The sequence below is a fragment of the Bufo bufo genome, chromosome 2 (genome assembly GCF_905171765.1).
Source record: "Bufo bufo chromosome 2, aBufBuf1.1, whole genome shotgun sequence".
Lineage (NCBI taxonomy): Eukaryota > Metazoa > Chordata > Amphibia > Anura > Bufonidae > Bufo > Bufo bufo.
The window spans coordinates 441,337,126-441,355,188 of NC_053390.1; the positions used below are offsets into that span (position 1 = coordinate 441,337,126).

General features: G+C 44.3%; 1 protein-coding gene across 3 annotated transcripts in view; it reads right to left on the minus strand.

Annotated features, from left to right (window-relative positions):
- LOC120989405 (F-BAR domain only protein 1-like) overlaps window positions 1-17,510 on the minus strand; it is a 179,682-nt gene extending 162,172 nt beyond the window's left edge. For all 3 annotated transcript variants that reach the window (XM_040417486.1, XM_040417485.1, XM_040417487.1), the window contains exon 1: window positions 17,394-17,510. The gene's annotated coding sequence lies outside the window, so the exon portion shown is untranslated. The remainder of the gene's footprint in view (window positions 1-17,393) is intronic.
- Between the last annotated feature and the right edge of the window lie 553 nt (window positions 17,511-18,063).

Here is an 18,063-nt window from a genome sequence, read left to right on the forward strand (position 1 = left end):
ATAATATTAAAATTGTTGTTCAGATAAAAAGCATAAAATTTTATGATTGCGGTGGTATACAAAAGGGTAACATACAACTTGAATAAAAAGGATGTGTCCTAATTGGAAAAAACAAGAGGATCGATAATGGATTATTCGACACTATGAGAATAAATTTTCGACTATAAGAAGATATATATTCGAATAAATATGCAAATTTTCGGATGAATGTCCAAACTGAAATTTTCGATTATGTGAAGATAAATATTCGAATGAATAGGAAAATAAATTTTCGAATGAATGTCCAGACTGAAATTCGATATAGACTTATAGTTATTCTATCGATAATAATCAGTCGATATTCCCTGTATGGCAAAACGAAATAACACTAATACCGTCTGACTATAGCACACGGTGGCGTCCCACGTGGCTGATGGAGTCAGAGTCGGCAGTACCTGTTTGTAGCAGTTCAGCAGGTGCAGTGTGAATATTGTAGCCCTCCGTGTAGAGATTCTTTGATAAAGAGATTGATTTCAGCTCTGTCACTTCAAGGGTTTAAATGGTTTGAATGTTCGCTATATGCCATAAGAGTCCATCAGGGTGAAAAGGGGTCGATTCAAATCGTTAGAGTCAGGACGTCTATCAGCTGATGTGCGGGTCTTCTGAAACCAGACGCGTTTCGGGGTCTTTTCCTAGCCCCTTCCTCAGTGGTCACTGAGGAAGGGGCTAGGAAAAGACCCCGAAACGCGTCTGGTTTCAGAAGACCCGCACATCAGCTGATGGACGTCCTGACTCTAACGATTTGAATCGACCCCTTTTCACCCTGATGGACTCTTATGGCATATAGCGAACATTCAAACCATTTAAACCCTTGAAGTGACAGAGCTGAAATCAATCTCTTTATCAAAGAATCTCTACACGGAGGGCTACAATATTCACACTGCACCTGCTGAACTGCTACAAACAGGTACTGCCGACTCTGACTCCATCAGCCACGTGGGACGCCACCGTGTGCTATAGTCAGACGGTATTAGTGTTATTTCGTTTTGCCATACAGGGAATATCGACTGATTATTATCGATAGAATAACTATAAGTCTATATCGAATTTCAGTCTGGACATTCATTCGAAAATTTATTTTCCTATTCATTCGAATATTTATCTTCACATAATCGAAAATTTCAGTTTGGACATTCATCCGAAAATTTGCATATTTATTCGAATATATATCTTCTTATAGTCGAAAATTTATTCTCATAGTGTCGAATAATCCATTATCGATCCTCTTGTTTTTTCCAATTAGGACACATCCTTTTTATTCAAGTTGTATATGTTACCCTTTTGTATACCACCGCAATCATAAAATTTTATGCTTTTTATCTGAACAACAATTTTTATATTATTCTTAATGTGTAATTTTATTGTGTAATTTGTTTCATTGTGATTTTGTTTTTAGATCTATATATTGGTGTAATAAATCTAATAATTTTTGAATAGTCTGTGTGGTCCATTGGGAGAGTGCTCAGCCTCTCTGTATACAATATTCATATATATAATACTTAGTGCTACATTACCTTAAGGGGTTGCTATTTATGCAGGGAAACCATTACCAGTCTCCTCTATAATGTCTTCCATGCAGAGATAGCAGATTTTGACCATTTTAAATTTCTCTCTCACAAAACCAAATCTGTCACGTAGGGATCGGAGCGGGAGATATTGTATTGAGTTTTGCACAGGGACGTCTGGTCGTTAGGGCAGGGACCGGTGGGCGGGTTCTGCGACGAATGCACAGGAGGCAGCTATAGGACAGTCTCGTACACAATATATCGGACTGTTGCACAGTATAGTGTACCGTATAGTCCTCTCTCCTCTTTGTGGGCAGTGCGCTCCATACAGGAAAATGGACCTCTGTGGTCCAAGGTACTTACATAGAAAAACTAATAGCCAAGAGGCTAACAAAACCCTGTTTCTTTCATTTGATTGCTCTAATACCTAAACACCTACAGGAAAAAAAGAATTTGAAAAACCTGCTGTTTCTCTAGATGGCCTTATGTTGATAGTAGTGTTAATAGAGTAGGTACCCTACTTTTATAGACCCTATTAACACTACTATTGTTAAAGATGTGTGAATGATATTCTATATTTTGTATCTCTAGGACTGTAATGAGTGAACTTTTTCTTTTCCAAGTGCCTTCCTCCCACCCCTCTCTTTGTTTCAAGACTGTAGAAGAGAGGGGGGGCAAAGAGCTGTGCTGTGAGAAGTGTCAGATTTCTCATCTTTCTACAGGTGTCCCATAGAGTGTGGTGGAATGCGTAAGCCAATCATATGGCTTGATGATATGTATCTATTATTCACTGCCTATAGAGAAGCACCTCTTTGAAGTGTCACATATGACGTATGCAGTATTATTGTTAGAATAGAAGCCATTACAAAATGGCGATGGTAACCAGATGTTTACATTAGTTCACATTCCAAAGTAGTGCCCAGTGCGCAGATGCAGGTGTATTATCTTCTCTCCCTTATCTCTTTTTCCTTTTTGACCAATGAAACAATGTTTTATGCCTCAGTGAGGACTGCCCTCTTCTGAAGATGTATATACGCTTACCCCATGTAATAAAAGTCAGTGCTCCAGACTAAAAAAAATACCTAGTAGCCATTGGCTCCTGAACTGAAAAATTTAGGAGCCAAATCAAATTTTTAGTCGCCAAATCGAAACCGAATCAAAATTTTGGTATCGTAACAACGCTACACCGATCAGATCGGCGTAGGGTTGTTTCGAAACTCAAATTTTGATTCGCTTTCGTAACCATAAAAAAGTATTGCGATACTCAATACCGCGCGAAAAAAAAAAAAAACACCAAAAAAAGCCGCGTGCATTTCGCATTTTATGAAACATTCGGCCCATAATAGAACAGTCCTATGCTATTTTTTGGGTGACAAGGGGACTAAAAAATGGCGAATGCTCACCGCATAGGAGATATTTTTTAATAATTTAATAGTTTGAACAGCGCTATGTAATATGTTTATTTATTTTATATGTAAAATTGGGAAAGGGGGGGATTTAAACTTAATATTTTAGGGTACTTTCACACTAGCGTTTTTCTTTTCCGGCATAGAGTTCCATCACAGGGGCTCTGAACCGGAAAAGAACTGATCAGGTATATCCCCATTCATTCTGAATGTAGAGCAATCCGTTCAGTTTGCATCAGGATGTCTTCAGTTCAGTCATTTTGACTGATCAGGCAAAAGAGAAAACCGCAGCATGCTACGGTTTTATCTCCGGCGAAAAAAACTGAAGATTTGCCTGAATGCCGGATCCAGCATTTTTCCCCATAGGAATGTATTAGTGCCAGATCTGGCATTCAAAATACCGGAATGCACCCGCACTGAATCCTGACCCATTCATTTCTATGGGACTGTGCACATGAGCGGTGATTTTCACACATCACTTGTGCGTTGCGTGAAAATCGCAGCATGCTCTATGTTGTGCGTTTTTCATGCAACGCAGGCCCCATAGAAGTTAATGGGGCTGCGTGAAAATCGCAAGCAAGTGCGGATGCGGTGCGATTTTCACGCATGGTTGCTAGGATGAAAGTCTATTCACTGTAATATTTTCCCTTATAACATGGTTATAAAGCAAAATAATAGCATTCTTAATACAGAATGCATAGTAGAAGGTCAATATAATAAACATTGGTGGCGCAGTGCGCCCCCCCCCCCAATATAATAAACATTGGTGGCGCAGTGCGCCCCCCAACACTCCAGTATAATAAACATTGGTGGCGCAGTGGGCAGTGCCAATGAGGGTTAAAAAATAAAAAAATAATTAACTCACCTCCTCCAATTGATTGTCTCCTGTTCTTTCTTCAGGACCTGTGGTGACATCACTGTGCTCATCACATGATACATCATCATGGTAATGGACCATGTGATGAGCTCAGTGACATCACCACAGGTCCTGAAGAAAGAACAGGAGACCGGCAGCTACGTGATCAACTGGAGGAGGCGAGTTAATTTTTTTTTAACCCTCATTGGCACTTCCCACCGTGCCACCAATGTTTATTATACTGGGGGGGGCGCACTGTGCCACCAATGTTTTTTATACTGGGGGGGGGGGGCGCACTGTGCCACCAATGTTTCTTATAGAAATACAGGAGGCGGGTGCTGGAATCAAATAGCCGACACCCGACCTTTGTGACAGGGAGCTGCGATCAGCGGCAGTTAACCCCTCAGGTACCGCACCTGAAGGGTTAACTCAACTGCAGCTGATCGCAGCTCCCTGTCACAGAGGTCGGGTGTCGGCTATTTGATTCCAGCACCCGCCTCCTGTATTTGTATTACAGGTCAGTTATCTTCATTGGTGGCGCAGTGGCCACAGCCCCTCCTCCTCCTCCCGTCTCTTCTTATTGGCGGAGGCAGCACAGGGGGGGAGGGAGAGACTCCTCCACTGCGCTGCTGAGAACAATCATCTCCTGTGCCCCGCCGCTGTATTGAGCAGAGCTGCGGCGGCGGGTCTAGTCGCAAATTGCGACAAGACTAAAAAGTCTTGTCGCCATTTGTAAATTCTAAGTCGCATTGGCGACCATTTTGGTCGCCATCTGGAGCCCTGAAAGTTAAAGATTGCATCACCTGGGCACATGACCATCTATGTGTCAGCGTCTAGTCTCTCAGCCACGCGTGGATATTAACCCCTGGGGGTTGATTTGGAACACCAGAGTGTATCTTAAATGCCCTAATTTAGGGCGTCTTTATCACTTTTAACATAAGGCCAGCTAGAGAAACAGCAGGTTTTTTTAAAATATTTTTTCCTGTAGGTGTTGAGGTATTAGAGCAATCAAATGAGAATTATGCTTTAACGTAAGGGTCAGAAAGGGTTTTGTTTAGCCTCTTGGCTATTAGTTTTTCCATTCATAAACCTCCACATTGAGCTCCCAGCAGCAGATAGAAGCCTGCAGGGCACGCTGGTACTTCTGGTGACACATCACCTGGGCACATGGTCTTTGCTCAGCAGAAGCTCAGTTTCTGCCATGCTTTCCCTTTATCAGCAGTACTTCATCCGCAGCCGACAATTGCGTGGGGGTGGAAAGCGCTCCCCATTTTCATAATAACTGAAAAGGAAGCTGCAGCTGCTGTGTTCAGCGCGCGGGAGAATGGGGGTGTGAGAGGAGCAGCCAATGGCACGGCAGCCTGTGGATACTGGCAAATCATCAGCCTCCTCCCTAATAACAAAACTCTGTACGGAGCGGTTATTGGATTGGTGTACTGCCTGTGCCGTTCACAGCAATCAGTGCGCTCATGAACGGCAGTGAAACCATTGTGCGTATTCATACGCATTAGACATTTTTTAGGGAGTAAAACTGCCTGTATAGGCGTCTATGACGTTAGTACAGGCATTATTGCGACCTCTGCTTGCAGCTATCTCTGTATACAAACTAGGGATGAGCGAACCTTTTAATATTCGGTTCGTTTCAAGTTTGCCGAATTTTTGAAATAGAGAGTTTGCATGTCTCTTTTCCAGAGAAGCATTATGTGGAGATTAAAGCACAGCAATAGATACAATTCTTATTATGAAAGAGCACTGATTGAACAGTTTGAAGATGCAAAAAGAATAAAGAAATAAATAAAATAAAATAGGGCAAAATTGATCTATGAAACAGAAGGACAAGATCAGTGATGTCCAACCTGCGGCCCTGCAGCTGTTGCAAAACTACAACTCCCACCATGCCCTGTTGTAGGCTGGGAATTGTAGTTTTGCACCATCTGGAGGACCACAGGTTGGGCATCCATGCTCTAGGATCCCTACTGTTCAGATACGGATGACCTGACACCCAGGATCCCCGCTCATAGCTCTTTGAGAAGGCATCGGCACCTGATCGACAATGCCTTCTCCAAGCTTACCCGAGGCCAAAGATGTCACGTTCATCAGTCACGTGGCCTAGGCACAGCTCAGTCCCATTCATGCACAGCCACTATACAATGTAAGGCGCTGTGCTTGGTAATCTGCGAGAAGGCTGCTGTGCCTTCTAACAGCTGTTCGTGGGGGGTCCCAGGTGTTGGACCCCCCACGATTAGATACTGATGACTTAACTAGAGGATAGATTTAGAGTCGGAAAACCCCTTTAAGAGTGGTCACTAAGGGGCCTTATGCTGAAATCACAAATAACAGATTTAAATCTCAGCTCCTACTACTGGGAGAATAATGGTTAATACCGGGGCACTCTGGCAGGTACTGACAGTATTCTACATGTCCCATGTTTGGCATGGATGAGGAGAGAGCCTGAAGAAAAGGTTTGAGAAGCTCTGTTCTAAAGCATCAACAAGACAGCAGGATGTGGTCTAGTGACAGATTACAGAAAACTCCATATAACTACTATACCAAGAAGTGAAACTATGCAGCATACAGTTCAATCTGTTTTCAGTCTAGCGAGACCAAAGATGAGACTAAGAGAGCAACAGTGTGTAACTGTACGAAGAGAAAAACTACATTTCTCTAATAAAAATGTGATGAGTAGAACCTATGATGTGCCAAGAGAGAACAGATACCACCAAAGGGATATGCCTTGTGAATAAAGCTGAATTATTGCATAGTTCAGGTTCCTAAAGTTTACAGTTCTTACAAGCTTACACAAAACTACTGATATGCCATAGAGAAATAATCAAAGTTTCTGACTGATAAGGATCTGAATGCGGAGACCCCCACCGATTGCTAGAACGAGGAGAGAGATTTAAAAGATCTATTGCGTTGTCCCTCCTCATTGTAGGGACATTGAATAAATTGAAATTTGTTTAAAAGGGAGTCTGTCAACTACATAACATGTTTTAAACTGATGATATACAGTCAGGTCCATAAATATTGGGACATCGACACAATTCTAACATTTTTGGCTCTATACACCACCACAATGGATTTGAAATGAAACGAACAAGATGTGCTTTAACTGCAGACGGTCAGCTTTAATTTGAGGGGTTTTTACATCCAAATCAGGTGAACGGTGCAGGAATTACAACAGTTTGCATATGTGCCTCCCACTTGTGAAGGGACCAAAAGTAATGTGACAGAATAATAATGATAAATCAAACTTTCACTTTTTAATACTTGGTTGCAAATCCTTTGGAGTCAATTACAGCCTGAAGTCTGGAACGCACAGACATCACCAGATGCTGGGTTTCATCCCTGGTGATGCTCTGCCAGGCCTCTAGGGCTGTTTCACACGAGCGGATCCCGTGCGTGACATCCGCTCCGTGAATGACAGCCAAGACCCGATGCAGACTGCAGAAGCACGGAGCATTAACATGATTGATAGTGCTCCGTGCCTCTCTGTGATCTCTTTACTACGAAATCACAGTGAGATAAAGTTGCAAGTGAAATGCATGCTCAATCGGATTCAGGTCAGGTGATTGACTTGGCCATTGCATAACATTCTACTTCTTTCCCTTAAAAAAAACTCTTTGGTTGCTTTTGCAGTATGCTTTGGGTCATTGTCCATCTGCACTGTGAAGCGCCGTCCAATGAGTTCTGAAGCATTTGGCTGAATATGACCAGATAATATTGCCCGAAACACTTCAGAATTCACCCTGCTGACACCCTTTTGTCAGCAGTCACATCATCAATAAATACAAGAGAACCAGTTCCATTGGCAGCCATACATGCCCACGCCATGACACTACCACCACTATGTTTCACTGATGAGGTGGTAGGCTTAGGATCATGAGCAGTTCCTTTCCTTCTTCATACTCTGGTACAAGTTGATCTTGGTCTCATCTGTCCATAAGATGTTGTTTCAGAACTATAAAGGCTTTTTTAGATGTCGTTTGGCAAACTCTAATCTGGCCTTCCTGTTTTTGAGGCTCACCAATGGTTTACATCTTGTGGTGAACCCTCTGTATTCACACTGGTGAAGTCTTCTCTTGATTGTTGACTTTGACACACATACACCTACCTCCTGGAGAGTGTTCTAGATCTGGCCAACTGTTGTGAAGGGTGTTTTCTTCACCAGGGAAAGAATTCTTCGGTCTTCCACCAGTTGTTTTCCGTGGTCTTCTGGGTCTTTTGGTGTTGCTGAGCTCACCGATGCGTTCTTTTTTACGAATATTCCAAACAGTTGTTTTGGCCAGGCCTAATGTTTTTGCTATCTCTCTGATGGGTTTGCTTTGTTTTTTCAGCCTAATGATGGCTTGCTTCACTGATAGTGACAGCTCTTTGGATCTCATCTTGAGAGTTGACAGCAACAGATTCCAAATGCAAATAGCACACTTGAAATGAACTCTGGACCTTTTATCTGCTCATTGTAATTGAGATAATGAGGGACTAACACACCTGGCCATGGAACAGCTGAGAAGCCAATTGTCCCATTACTTTTGGTCCCTTAACAAGTGGGAGGCACATATGCAAACTGTTGTAATTCCTACACCGTTCACCTGATTTGGATGTATATACCCTCAAATTAAAGCTGACAGTCTGCAGTTAAAGCACATCTAGTTTGTTTCATTTGAAATCCATTGTGGTGTATAGAGACAAAAATATATGTTAGAATTCTGCCGATATCCCAATATTTATGGACCTGACTGTAGCTCTGTGGGAGGCAGATCCATAACACTAATGGTACCCATGTTTAGTTTTTCAGAGCCTCCAAAAGTACCTAAAATGAATTTTTAAAAATATGCAAAATACCTATCGCAAGTGCCGAGGGGCGGAGAGTGTGCTGCAAGTGCCCAGTGCTCCCCGCCTTACTTGCTCCTGACTCCTCCCCTCTGTATCGTAAAGTTCTCCTTTATCCAATACGTCAGAGGACGGATCCACAGATTTTGAGGTAGATGGCTGGGGAGAGGAGGGAGCCATATGTTCGTCTATTGCCGAATTGACCTAGTCCCTAATAAGGGTTTTAAGGTTTTCCATAAATGATGGAGACTCTGGGCTGCCACTTTTTCTGTGCAGCGTGGACATAGCGGCTTTTTATTAGTAGGTGGGAGACTCTTCCTGCACATCAAACATTTCTTTTTTTGTAGATTCACCACCAATGGACTTTGCAGGGCCAACCTCTTTAACCTAAAGGGTATATACACTGCTCAAAAAAATAAAGGGAACACTTAAACAACACAATGTCACTCCAAGTTAATCACACTTCAGTGAAATCAAACTGTCCACTTAGGAAGCAACACTGAGTGACAATCAATTTCACATGCTGTTGTGCAAATGGGATAGACAACAGGTGGAAATTATAGGCAATTAGCAAGACACCCCCAATAAAGGAGTGGTTCTGCAGGTGGTAACCACAGACCACTTCTCAGTTCCTATGCTTCCTGGCTGATGTTTTGGTCACTTTTGAATGCTGGCGGTGCTTTCACTCTAGTGGTAGCATGAGACGGAGTCTACAGTCGTGGCCAAAAGTTTTGAGAATTAGATAAATATTGGAAATTGGAAAAGTTGCTGATTAAGTTTTTATAATAGCAATTTGCATATACTCCAGAATGTTATGAAGAGTGATCAGATGAATTGCATAGTCCTTCTTTGCCATGAAAATTAACTTAATCCCAAAAAAGCCTTTCCACTGCATTTCATTGCTGTCATTAAAGGACCTACTGAGATCATTTCAGTAATCGTCTTGTTAACTCAGGTGAGAATGTTGACGAGCACAAGGCTGGACATTATGTCAGCCTGATTGGGTTAAAATGGCAGACTTGACATGTTAAAAGGAGGGTGATGCTTGAAATCATTGTTCTTCCATTGTTAACCATGGTGACCTGCAAAGAAACACGTGCAGCCATCATTGCGTTGCATAAAAATGGCTTCACAGGCAAGGATATTGTGGCTACTAAGATTGCACCTCAATCAACAATTTATAGGATCATCAAGAACTTCAAGGAAAGAGGTTCAATTCTTGTTAAGAAGGCTTCAGGGCGTCCAAGAAAGTCCAGCAAGCGCCAGGATCGTCTCCTAAAGTGGATTCAGCTGTGGGATCGGAGTGCCACCAGTGCAGAGCTTGCTCAGGAATGGCAGCAGGCAGGTGTGAGCGCATCTGCACGCACAGTGAGGCAAAGACTTTTTGAAGATGGCCTGGTGTCAAGAAGGGCAGCAAAGAAGCCACTTCTCTCCAAAAAAAACATCAGGGACAGATTGATCTTCTGCAGAAAGTATGGTGAATGGACTGCTGAGGACTGGGGCAAAGTCATATTCTCCGATGAAGCATCTTTCCGATTGTTTGGGGCATCTGGAAAAAGGCTTGTCCGGAGAAGAAAAAGGTGAGTGCTACCATCAGTCCTGTGTCATGCCAACAGTAAAGCATCCTGAGACCATTCATGTGTGGGGTTGCTTCTCATCCAAGGGAGTGGGCTCACTCACAATTTTGCCCAAAAACACAGCCATGAATAAAGAATGGTACCAAAACACCCTCCAACAGCAACTTCTTCCAACAATCCAACAACAGTTTGGTGAAGAACAATGCATTTTCCAGCACGATGGAGCACCGTGCCATAAGGCAAAAGTGATAACTAAGTGGCTCGGGGAATAAAACGTTGACATTTTGGGTCCATGGCCTGGAAACTCCCCAGATCTTAATCCCATTGATAACTTGTGGTCAATCCTCAAGAGGCGGATGGACAAACAAAAACCCACTAATTCTGACAAACTCCAAGAAGTGATTATGAAAGAATGGGTTGCTATCAGTCAGGAATTGGCCCAGAAGTTGATTGAGAGCATGCCCAGTCGAATTGCAGAGGTCCTGAAAAAGAAGGGCCAACACTGCAAATACTGACTCTTTGCATAAATGTCATGTAATTGTCGATAAAAGCCTTCGAAATGTATGAAGTGCGTGTAATTATATTTCACTACATCACAGAAACAAAGATCTAAAAGCAGTTTAGCAGCAAACTTTGTGAAAACTAATATTTGTGTCATTTTCAAAACTTTTGGCCACGACTGTACAACCCACACAAGTGGCTCAGGTAGTGCAGCTTATCCAGGATGGCACATCAATGCGAGCTGTGGCAAGAAGGTTTGCTGTGTCTGCCAGCATAGTGTCCAGAGCATGGAGGCGCTACCAGGAGACAGGCCAGTACATCAGGAGACGTGGAGGAGGCCGTAGGAGGGCAACAACCCAGCAGCAGGACCGCTACCTCCGCCTTTCTGCAAGGAGGAACAGGAGGAGCACTGCCAGAGCCTTGCAAAATGACCTCCAGCAGGCCACAAATGTGCATGTGTCTGCTCAAACGGTCAGAAACAGACTCCATGAGGGTGATATGAGGGCCCGACGTCCACAAGTGGGGGTTGTGCTTACAGCCCAACACCGTGCAGGACGTTTGGCATTTGCCAGAGAACACCAAGATTGGCAAATTTGCCACTGGCGCCCTGTGCTCTTCACAGATGAAAGCAGGTTCACACTGAGCACATGTGACAGACGTGACAGAGTCTGGAGACGCCGTGGAGAACGTTCTGCTGCCTGCAACATCCTCCAGCATGACCGGTTTGGCATTGGGTCAGTAATGGTGTGGGGTGGCATTTCTTTGGAGGGCCGCACAGCCCTCCATGTGCTCGCCAGAGGTAGCCTGACTGCCATTAGGTACCGAGATGAGATCCTCAGACCCCTTGTGAGACCATATGCTGGTGCGGTTGGCCCTGGGTTCCTCCTAATGCAAGACTATGCTAGACCTCATGTGGCTGGAGTGTGTCAGCAGTTCCTGCAAGACGAAGGCATTGATGCTATGAACTGGCCCGCTCGTTCCCCAGACCTGAATCCAATTGAGCACATCTGGGACATCATGTCTCACTCTATCCACCAACGTCACGTTGCACCACAGACTGTCCAGGAGTTGGCAGATGCTTTAGTCCAGGTCTGGGAGGAGATCCCTCAGGAGACCGTCCGCCACCTCATCAGGAGCATGCACAGGCGTTGTAGGGAGGTCGCACAGGCGTTGTAGGGAGGTCATACAGGCACGTGGAGGCCACACACACACACACTACTGAGCCTCATTTTGACTTGTTTTAAGGACATTACATCAAAGTTGGATCAGCCTGTAGTGTGTTTTTCCACTTTAATTTTGAGTGTGACTCCAAATCCAGACCTCCATGGGTTAAAAAATGTGATTTCCATTTTTTTATTTTTGTGTGATTTTGTTGTCAGCACATTCAACTATGTAAAGAACAAAGTATTTCAGAAAAATATTTTATTAATTCAGATGTAGGATGTGTTATTTTTGTGTTCCCTTTATTTTTTTGAGCAGTGTACATTAGGTTAAAACTAGACCCAAGGGAAGAACCAACACCAGCACCCGTGTGGTGATCTTGGAATAAGTGAAATACCACATGAACCTCACTGCACCCCTGCTGCAAACAGAGGAGGTCTCTTACCGGGCTGAGGGCCTTGCAGGGATCAGCAGATCTGCGTGGGGAGTCAGCATCAGCGGAGGACATCCTGGAAACCTTGTAGCCAAAAAACCTCTTCTTGGGATAGCAGAGCCAGTTTTAAATTCTTCCTCCCGCACGCCGACTCCGGGAGCACACCGCATCCTCCTGGCCACAACCCCTACGGCTGTCGCGACGACATCAGCCACAGCCGGAGGCGCGAAACCGGAAGAGGAAGGGCAATGCCGAGTCTCAGGAATCCTCCTGCCCACAGAGTCTCCTGCTCAGCCCTTTCAAGAAGAGGAAGAATCCTAGGCTGAGCGCATTAGATCTTCAGCCAGCGCACTGGCCAAGCTTCCACCCGTCCTGAGGGACAGGAAACAACAACAACTGGAGTAGGTTGGAGGAGGTGTCTTTTTATTTGGCTTCCGCTGTTGTTTCCTGTTCCTGGGAGGTGGGATCAAGCTCCTATCAGCGCCGGTGTGGAGGCGTTAGGGAAATGTAAGTAAGTGGCAAAGCAACAAAGGAGGGGTTAACTTCAGAAAGAAGAAGTGGAGCATGGGTGCAACGAGAGCATGGTGACACCCTCATTGCACCAAATACCTAATTTGCATATTAAGAAAAAAATATAACCTGGGAACGGAGTCTTGGATCAACAAAAGAAAAACTGTGTTTTAATCAGGTGAACCACAGCTATGTGTCTATGCTAACAGTTGTAGAGGGAGGTTGCTGGTGACAGATTCACTATAAAACACACTAATTAAAATAATTTGTAAAAGATAATTCTGATATATGGTATGGTATGGTATGGTATATGAAGGAAATGCTTTAAAAAAAATTATAATAATAATCTATTTTGAAAATCCCATTCCAGTTGCATGAAACGGGATTGACCCCTTTAAATCAATGAGTACTACTAAGCATGCAGATTTCTCTGGTCTAAATAAAGACTCTAGGACTAGATGGGTGATAAGTAAAATTCAGCATGCATATTTGTCTTCCTATCTGAGACAGTAAGTTTGTCTTTCATCAGAGTCCTTGCGGTGTCTGGTGAAAAGACGAAACCTCCCAGAATGCAATATCACCAGAGCTATCTCTGGACGGACAGACGGCCAGCAAGGAATGCTGCCTGCAAGTGGACTACAGCGCCTTTCCTGCAGGCTATATAGATATGAATAGTGTTCATACGAGATACGAGAACACAGAGATTTACAAGCCTTTAAAAAGAAAAAAAATAATGTGAAAATCCCCTTTCTATTAAGCAAAACAGGAAGTACCCAGAGAGTGCAGGTTTAGAACGGAAATGGAGGATGAGCTATGATGAGGTGTGAAGACCGGTACGTTGGCCCTCCTCAGCACAAGGTACAGTATGTTCTGTAGAGCTCCCTCCTCAGCATCCTCCACTGCCAGGGAGGCAAGGAGACACCAAAGGCTTAGATTTCACTCACCGCCAGCTGCTGGACGAAGTGGATCAAGTTTCTACGTCAGTGTTCTGTAGCACAAAAATTAGAAATGTTGTGCAAGTGCCATTTTGCGCCAAAATTGTCAGTTTTTGCCCTTTTCTATCTCCTAGGCCACTTTTACGAAGGAGGTAGACCTGACTCACTTAAAATGTACACCAGAAACCGTCGCCAACTAACTGAAGTAAGAAACACAGCAAATGGCGGGTTTGGCCGTCAGTCTAATGTGTGTGGGGAGCTCCTGACTCTCCCCCAACAGACGATGTCAAGGAAAAGAAGGATCAGACTAAGTTAATATTTTCCCCTGACCCTTTTATTCTCCTAGGACAAAAGCCACCACAAGAAGTGTCTGGCAGCAGTTTTCTCTGCTCTCCCACATACATGTGTTCTGATTCTGAACATGTATGTGTACGGGGGAGCCTGGAGGGAGTAGGGAGAGATAGCTGTTGAAAGTGTATGCTCGCCCTTAAAGGGGTTATCTAGTGATATATAATGATGACCTATCCTCAGGATAGGTTATCATTATCAGATCAGCAGGGCTCTAACACCCCGGGACCCCCACTGCACTCACCGGAGCTCTGGTCAGTGCAGCCGACTACCGGCAGCTCTCCAAGCACAGCGCCATACAATGTATAGTGGCTGTGCTTGGTGTTGCAGCTCAGCCCCATTAACTTCAATGGGGCTGAGCTGCAATTAGGCCACATGACTGATGTACGGTGATGTAATATGGCCTAGGAAGAGGCCGCGGCACTCACGGAGCACTGGCCTCTTCTAAGGGTCCATTCACACATCCGCATCCGTTCCGCAATATCGGGAACGGGTGCGGACCCATTCATTCTCAATGGGGCAGGAATCGATGCGGAGTAGTGCTCTCCGCATCCGCATTTCCGGAGCGCGGCCCCGAACTTCCTGGGCCGCAGCTCTGCAAAAAAAATAGAACATGTCCTATTCTTGTCTGCAATTGCGGACAAGAACAGGCAGTTCTATGGGGGGTGCCGGCCAGGTGTATTGCGGATCCGCAATACACCACGGACGTGTGAATGGATTAGACTGGGATACTGTTTCAGGAAGAATGTTTTCCTAACCTTGGACGGCAGCTTTAGGCCATACTTTTGGTCCATGTCCGATCTGCATTTTTTGCAGCTCACACATGGACCAATTCATTTCTATGGGTCTGCAAAAAAAATAAAAAAATGTACAGCACATGGATGTCATTTCTGTGCGGTCCACATCCATGGGACCGGGCACCAAATTATAGAACCTGTCTTGCGAACAAGAATAGGCTTTTTTTTATTTGGGTTCCCTCGAAAATTGAAGGATGCACACGGACCACAAAACTGATATGGTTGTATAGAGGATCCCTTACCCTTAGCTTACCGAGCTTGGCACTGGGACAAAAAGGGGTACAACTACATCACGACATGTATCACACAACATATTTTATAATGCTTGACTATGGTGTCGCACGTGTTGTGCGAAATTACTGTGACAAATAGTCACACGACACATGTCGTTGTGTAGCCCAAGCCTTAGACCTCTTGCACATGAAAGGTTTTTTTTCCGTTTGCGTTCCGTTTTTTGCGTTCCGTATGCGGAACCATTCATTTCAATGGATCCGCAAAAAATACGGAATGTACTCCGTATGCATTCCGTTTCCGTGTCTCGTGCAAAGATAGAACATGTCCTATATTTGGCCGGAAATCACATTCCATGGCTCCATTAAAGTCAATGGGTCCGCAAAAAAAAACGGAATGCATATGGAAATGCATCTGTATGTCTTCCGTATCCGTTCCGTTTTTTGCGGAACCATCTATTGAAAATGTTATGCCCAGCCCAATGTAATTACTGCATACGCCAAACGGAAAAACGGAACCGAAACGGAAACAAAAAACGGAATGGATCCGTGCAAAAATAGCCATATGGTTGTGTGAGAGATGCATTACTCCGTATGCCTTCCGTTTCCGTATTTCCGTTCAAAGATAGAACATGTCCTATTATTATCTGCATAACGGACAAGAATAGTACTGTTCTATCAGGGGCCAGCTGTTCTGTTCCGCAAAAAATGGAATGCACACGGACGTCATCCATATTTTTTGAAGATCCGTTTTTTGTGGACCGCAAAATACTAAAAAAGCCATCCGGTCATGTGCAAGAGGCCTTAATCTGGAGCGCCATACTTGTGTGACAGCTGGGAGCCCTGAGGAGAAGACAAAAAGCTTATCCTCTATTGGACCCGATCGCCGAGTGTCTCAGGACCAGCTCTGCCTGTGTACAATGCCCCCACAGGGGGCTGTCATCCCCCGTAACAGGGCATCCTTCAGATGTCTTGGTTACAGTGGAAAAGTGGAAATTTTGAAGAAAAAAAAAAAAAAAGTGTTAGTGTCACCCAGAGGTCTTTTAATAGGTAAAAAAAAAAAAAATATATATATATATATATATATATATATATATATATATTACAACTAGAACAAAAAAAACATGCTATCGTCACAGTTGCACGCAAAACCATACATATTATAGTTTGAAAAAAAATCTTACATTTTTTTGCAGTTTTCCCAAAAGAAAAAACATTATATAAAAATTATAATAAAAAGCCCTAGATGTCACATAAAAAAAAAAATATATTATTTCGGTAGTCCCAAAAAAAAAAAAAAATTAGAATCATTAAACCACAACGTGCGCCACAAACCAGCATCTGGTCATTGCAGCCTTTCAAGGACTGGTCATTACAGGGTTAGGACTCATGTTCACAGCCATAAGCGTTTTGCAGTCTGCAAATCGCAGATCCGAAAAACACGGATCCCGGCCACCATTTTTTCTTTTAACTTCTGTAAAAATATCCTGTCCTTGTCCGCAAAACCAACAAGAACAGGACATGTTCTACTTTTTTGCGGGACTACGGAACGGAGGTATGAGTGTGCTCTCCACATCTTTTGCGACCCCGTTGAGATGAATAGGTCCGCATCTGATCCGCGTTTTTAGACTGAAACTACGCCTGTGTGCATAAGGTCTTAACCAAAACATTTCATTTCTCCTATCCCACGTGGCCCCCACCGTGGGAACATTTACGGGTACCAGTCCACTAGATCGATAGCATGGACACAACCAGCGGATACTAGAACGTAGCCATTCGGTTTTCTAAAAGTAACAGATGGGAAAACGTATACATCATCACAGGACACGTAGTAATAGACGCTTCAGCATTCATAGCTATATCTCATGTCTGTATTTGGCTCCAGGGGTCGTGTGACTGACCATGATGAGCGCTCAATGGGCATCATATACTGACAATCCCACTGCCAGGACCAGTAATATATCCCATACACTCACCTGCAGGTAGGTTGGCCTGTGAGGGGGAGGCTGGTGTGAACACTGCCCACACTGTGACTGCTGCTAGTCACATGGCTAAGTACATATCATTACTAAACATGTCAGCCACCTCCAATGACAACAGATACAGCCCCTAGAAGCCATTGCTGGGCAGGCATACATTACGATACAGGCAGCACATACAGTCAGATGCAATATAGCACACAACCTCCAACATTCCATCACCCCAGCCCCTCCCGCGCTGCGTGACATCCAGAACATCCACTGTGACAAACCGCTGCCTCACCTGGCGACAAGTGCAGGCCTCTGGACTCTCGCTGCCCCCTCAGGTGCCGCATCACCCCTCCCCTCTCCCAGGGCAACCACCCGAGCCGCTATCCTAGCAAGCCGTTCTCATTTGTCTGCAGGCTTCCTAGGCCCCACCCCCTTACATCCTTCCCCAATAACTCTAGCATCTGGCTGATACGCGAAGCCACGCCTTTCTCACGGCTCATTGGTGGATGGACTTGTCAGTCTCAGTGAAGGTTCGTGGGCGATGCTCGCTTCTGATTGGCTGTAGGAGGAGTGCTGGTGTAGCGCGCATGGCGCGCTGCTGGAATGTGCAGGTGGTTGACACCCTCCTGTCAGTAGTGTAGTCTTTGGTCACGCGTAGCTAGGGTTGCCGCCTTTTGCTACAGAAAAAATACGGCCCTTCTACGCTCCTTAGAATTGATAGTGTCCCCATTAGTGCTCCCAGTAATAGTATTGCCCCCATTAGTTCTCCCAGTAACGGTAATACCCCCCATTAGTGCCTCTGCCTCCCAATAATATTCCCCCATTAGTGCGACCCATAATGATGCCCCCTATTAGCACCCCCAGAATTCAGACATCCCAACCTGCAAAACCTAATTTCAGGGAGGTTTTCTTTCACAAACTCTTTATGACATTTTCCAGACATATGCAGTATCTGCACACTT